Below are 6,747 nucleotides of genomic sequence, written 5' to 3'. Positions count from 1 at the left end.
TCCCCTACTGAAGATCCATTCCTATTGGAACAAGTCTTTCCCCAGACTCAACCAAGCTGGGAGTAGAACATCAATCAAGGTAAGGATGTGCTTAGCAATATTGCAAGCCTGTTAGCAGGGTAAGGGCAGCAGCTTGGAAGCCAACTATTGAATTAAGATGAATGACACTATACTGCCCCAAAGAATCCTCTAATGCTTTTCTAGAAAGCCTCCAAGAGGCTTATAGGAACTATATGCCTATAGATCCTGAGGCCCAGGAAAATTGAAGAGCCCTAAATATGGCTTTCACTACACCGTCAGCCCAGATACTAGGAAAAATCTTCACACTTTAGAAGGATTTGAGAAAAGGTATCATCTGGGTTGGTAGCAGTTGCCCAATAGGTGTTTCATAACAGTTATACAGTGGAAGAAAAAACAGTCTAAGAAGGGGTTACACATAGCAGCACCAGCACAGGGATAAAGAGACTCAGGGTGAAGACAGTTTGATTCATTTGCAAATATCAATAGGGAAGCTCTAGCACTAGATCTGTGTGCTTACTGGAAGTAAACAGCAAGGGAAAAAGGAATTTCCAAGGAAGAGAAGGATTAAAAATGACATATTAAGTAGGCAGGTTGCCACTGGGAAACTGTGATTATATCTCCTGAGAATAAGGCAAATGAGCTCAGGAGTCTGAAATCCAACTGTGGCAAACTTAAAAATCAGCCCACTGAACTTAAGAAAAAATGTGGTGATGAAAAATTTCACACATTTCTGTTTGAAAACACAGGCTAAAAAATATTCTAAATCTCAAATACATGCCAATCAAAACCCACAAATAGGTTAGAAGTGCATTAAACAGCACAATGGAGAAAAGAAAGAATTATCAGATGTGAAGAAAAGATTTGATGACATAAATCATAAAATTGTGAGAGTCAAAAATAAGAACAAAAATTCACAAAATGAAACTGAGAAAAATGCAGAATCCAATGAAATCCAAGTACATAAGACAAGGTGTGCCTTATACAAAGGTCGAGCCCACAGCTCACAGGCTGAGGAGGACAAAGACACCAGTGCTTCCATCCTTGCTGACTACAAGCAAGGCAGGGAGTACATCCTGACACTGTATGTGAAATCAAGGCCAGGTAAAAGGAGCTGGTCATGATACAACAGTGCATTAAACTTTTACCTTTGAAGGGTGTGAGCAAAAATTCAAAGCACCAGAGGAACAACTCAAAGGCCAGTTAGAAGGATAGACCCCAAATTCCTGTGTCATTGAAGAAGAGGCCAAGAAAAGTGAGCAGAGTAATAAATGGGTCAAAATACAGATTGTTACTCTTTAGAAATAGTCAAGGAAACTCATATTTTGATGGGGAATAACTGGGAAGAACTGCATTAGGCACAAAAGAAACAAGTGTTACACTGTTGAACGACTTGTCATAAAAATACAAGGAAGTGTAGAAAAAGAAAGAGGAGCTACTAGAGGAAAACCCAAAGACAATGACAAGATCCTCACAATAAATGTAATGCAGAAGTAGCATGTCCCAATGAAACAGATGGAGGTGAGAAAAAACCCTCTCAATAGCACCACTGAGAATAGAATGGAGGAGATGAAGAACAAGCAAAGATGCTGCTGAAAGAGCAGCATTTGAACATTCAAAGGAACTTTCCTGTGACTCTGGCAGAACACTTGCAAGGTCAGGAGGAATTTAAAAAGCAGAATGGGATCATAAAAGCAATCTTTCAAGAGTGAAAAGGAGGAGGATAAATGGAAGAAGTCTCCAACCTGCAAACAGGTTCAGAATAATAAAAAGGAGTTAAAGTCCCTCCTCCACAGTATAACCCCTGCTTTCACTATATTTGATGTCAGTATAACTTGTGGAGGAGATGGGGGAAAAACCAGTTGTTTAAGGATACAGGTGGACCTGTTGCAACAATGAGAAGTACAAGTTGTCATGTCCAAAACGAGCTTTACAACGTTGGTGCGGGGGAAGGAGAAGGATTGGGATTGGGGGGGAGGGGGGAGGCTGGGAAGGGATGTGAAGGATAAACAAAGGAGGAGGCTGCAATGCTTGGTAAGAAATGTACGCATTATCCTGCCCATGTAACTGTAACTCCTCTGTACAGTATGTTCACAAATAAAATTAAATTAAATTTAAAAAAAAAGAAAAAAGAAACTAGAGAACATGTAGGGGCAAGGAAACAACTGAACGGATCAGTTAGCTCAGGAGACCACTCTAAAATCAGTGATGTTTCTCGAGCTACTACTCAAGATTAAAGAATGAAGCAAAAAAAGAATGGTAACAAGTGTGTAAATGTGGATACTGATCTTGTGAAAAGAATTACATGCTCAAACCTTCTGCCTGTATCTGGTTATTTGACATGCTGGTAATTTAAACCAACCACTGCCAAAACTTTCTTGAAAACCATTGAGACCGCTGCCTGACAAACTTGTATATAGAAAGTTTCCAACAGGTAAATTCTGGAAAGCTCCAACATGTAGTTCTCAGAAGGAACTTCAAGTCACAATATGATCATGATGTCACATCAGCAATTAGATATCACAGTGCTGATGAGGTCCCAATGGATTTGGGATGTCACAATGAGCTTGTAATATCACAATGATATGTACGACTTCAGTTGCTACTAGTTCATAATGAATTCCATGTTCAAAATTTTCAAGGAAGGAGCTTGATATCTAAAAAGTTATGAGGTCATGATGAAGTATGGAGGTCAGTTCTGGCCAGCACCTTATTGGCCACATGGTTGGTTGTGGGGTCTTGCATCTTGCTGGGTGAAGAAAACCCCCTGCCTATCACCTTACTCCAAGGTAATGTTCATGACCATATCCCTGGAGACAGGTGTGGGTACTTGGCTGATAGGTAACTGAATTTGCTTGAACTGGGAATTTCCTGATGATCTGACCTCTGCACCAACCTACTTAGGTCTGAACCTGCTTAGACATCATTATGTCATGCCAATTGTCTCACTGATCATGTCCTGTGTCCTGTCTCCCGGCTCAGCTTCGGTCATCATTGCAGCCCAATTAAGCTACCATACTATTGTTGGCATGGTTTTTGTTTTTTGATTTTTGTTTCTCTTTAGCATGTTTCCTAGCTGTGTTACTTTTAGTTGCTTGCTGTAGGTCTTTGTAACAATTGCCTACTTGCAACCGTAAACTCTATTATAAATATTACAATATATTATATTTCAAAATGAGGCTTCTGGGATGATTTCCCTTACAGCAATTAAAGTGTTCTGAAAACACTATGGGACAGTGATGTTACAATGAAAATGTGGTCGAAATATCATGTCATAATAAAGTTTTGAAGTCACCATTAGAGGTGACAAAGAGGTATGGATAGCAAACTGGTATACAGGATCACAATTTTCACTAACTCATAATGAATATATGAGTTCACAGAAGAACTTTGATGTTTCTAAAGTATATATTGTGAAAATGTGATGAAGTGCTAGCAGGTTTCTGATTTCACTATGTGACAGAATGGTCATGACATCTGGCAGTGTGATGTCAGATTGGCCTTGATATCACAGAAGATGTCTTTTTTAACATGTCATTTCTGAAATACTATCAGTTTGAAAACAAATTATTAATCACAAACTGAAAACAAATTATTAGCCTAAAGTATCACATGGCAAAGAAAGGTTGTTGAGAAGACATGTTTGTGATGGCACAGTGGGTTACTGATATCATTATGGCAATGTGATGTCACAATGGTGATTAGTTCACAATGTGTTTCTGATAACACACAGGTCACATTTGAAATAGGATGACATTGCAGAATAGGCATTTACAATGCTTCTATGATGTCACAATGCAATGTGATGTCATAGGGTATGATATGATTGTAAGTTTTGTGATATCACAATGATCTGATGCTATCATAAGGACAATGTGAGACAGTTGGTGTCACAAAAGGTTTTGATGTTACAAAGGCAGGTTGAATCTCAATTGTCTGTAATTCACAATGAATATATGGGTGGAGAATGTATATATGGGTGGTGGGTGGGAAAGGGTTAAGTGAGGCAGGTGAGCGGAGTCAGGGTGTGTGGATGAGAAGTGGAAAGGGATGGGAAGTTGAAACAAAGGAGTAAGCAACAATGCTTGATAAGAAAGTTACTCATTACATTGCCCATGTAATTGTAACTCATGTGTACAAAATTTTCACAGTAAAAATAAATAAATAAATAGATAGATAGATAGATAGATAAATAAATAGAATAGAATAAATCTCTTTGGACAATATCTTTACAATGAATTATATAATGAAATAAGTTAGGACTTCATAACTTTGCCTTCACCCCATAACTTTGGAGACATCACAGCCCTTTTGTGAACATTTGTGCATTAATGACAATTGAGTTTTGTAATTCCATTGTGCCATCACCAACCAATTATGGCTTCACAAATGTATTGTGATTTCAACATGCTTGTGGCACCACCAACTAATTGTGACATTAAAACATTATTACATCATATTTTTACATCACATTGCCATTATGATATAACTGCCCATTGTGTTTTCCCAAACCTAGTATGTTCTCATATTATTTTAGAAAATTCCTGGCCTTTGGCACTCCCAGCTCTTTCCTTGAACTACTGTACTCCTGTAGTAGGAGCAAATAAAATTGAAGAACTTGTGTTATTTCAATCTCACTTTTTTTGATCTCAAACACAATTTGACCTAATCACCCCACTCATATAACAAACTCATTTTGATGTTACATTGCCATTTTGAAATCATGATCACATTGTGATGATTATAGGTTTGTGAAAACCCCATGGGACAGTAATATCACCCTGACAATGTGATGTCACAATATCATGCCATGATTACTTCTTAGCATATGAATATTTCTAAGCTCCTTGGAATAAACACAAGTCCATTGTGACATGACAATCCCTTTTTCTACCCATAATCTCATTGTGAACTAGTGACAACTGAGATCAGATATGCCATGGTAATATCAGAAACCCCTTGTTACATCATCACTATTTGGACATCACATTCCTGGTATGACACCATCAGCTCATTTTGGCCTCACAATACTACAATTTCATAATAGTATTATGATATTACATATGTATTGTTACATCATACATCCAATATTGATGTGTATCATATGAAATCCTTTTATTTCAAATGTGACATGTGTTTTGTTATCAGAAACCCATTGTGACTGCATAACCATTGTGGTATCAATAATCCATTGTGACATCACAAACTCCTGTTCTCATAATTTTAGTAAAATATCACCTTTGGGATATCTTAGGCCATTTGTGAGTTCATTATCTGGTTTGACTTCCTGATATTTCATGTATGACATATCATAGAAAACCATTCTGACAACATGACTGCTGTAACATCACACTAACAGATGTCATGAACATTGTGTCATATAGCGACATTTCAAACCTCTTTGGACTTTATCGCCTTTGTGTTGAGACCTGCATGTGGAGATATCTCAAGCCCTTTTTGAACTTATATATTTATTTAGAATAAATGACAATAGAGATCTACCATAACATTTTGATTTCAGCATCCCATTGTGAGCTCAGAAATCTGCTGTGACCTCATCACAATTATGGCATCAACATTTATTTATGACATAAAAACATTATGTCATGGTATGGGGACATCACATTTTCTTTGTGATATCATTGTCCCATTTTGTTTTCACAAACCTCTTTTAACCCCATCACATATTAGAAAACTGATGTGCTTTGGGACTTCTAACTCCTTCCTTGAAAACAGATCCTCATTGTAAAACAGTAGCAATTGAAATCAGACCTGTGATTAAAATATTACAAGTGTGATCACATCATTATCCTATTGCTGATGTCATTACCACTGTGACATCACAAAAACATTGTGACATCATATTGTAATTGTGCCATGATTATCACATTGAGACATCGTAACCTGTTACGACTTCTCAGAACCATTGAAAAAACACAAGGCCTCCTTTGTGACATCAAAATCACTTTATTTACTTATATCCCCCTTGTGGATTAAGGACAACACACCTTCCATTGCAACATCAGAAACCTATAGTGACCTCATCACCAGTATGACATCACTAGCTTGTCCCCTCATCTTAACTTTGGAAACGCTGCCAGTGTGAAACTTAGGGCCTTTTTGAACTCATATTCTGTTTTCAAGCACATAATATTTATGACATGTGATATTATAAAAACATTCTGATATCATGAAAATTGTGATATAACATTGTTAGTGGTCATGACCACTTTGCCACATTTTGACCATCATTGTTAGGAATTCATCATATTCCTGCCAACACATGCCTTTGGAGACCTCACAATCACTTTCTGAGCTCATATAATCATTGGCAGTTAGACAACCCATAGGGACATCACAAAATTCTTGTGACATCGTCAACATTATGACATCAACAAATAATTGTGACAACATTACATAATCATGACATATCATTTGCCATTGTGATATTTCTGTTCCATTGGGTTTTCACAAACCTTATGACTTTATAACATTTTAGAAAATTCATAGGCTTTAGGAATTTAAGCTCCATATGAACTTGTATATTATGACCCATAAGATCAAGACAATCCTTCGAGACACATTTAAGATAACATACAAATTCATTTACAATAGAAAAGGACCTGCAGCCACCTTGTACTGGACTAGATACCCACAGATATGAGCAGCCTCGACCACCTCAGACCACCAATGGGCAGCTCTAAGAAGAGCCCCCCAAATTAAAATCTC

This window comes from Dipodomys spectabilis, unplaced genomic scaffold (genome assembly GCF_019054845.1).
Source record: "Dipodomys spectabilis isolate Male_0828 unplaced genomic scaffold, ASM1905484v1 ptg000164l, whole genome shotgun sequence".
Taxonomy (NCBI): Eukaryota; Metazoa; Chordata; class Mammalia; order Rodentia; family Heteromyidae; genus Dipodomys; species Dipodomys spectabilis.
This window is presented reverse-complemented; position numbering follows the sequence as displayed.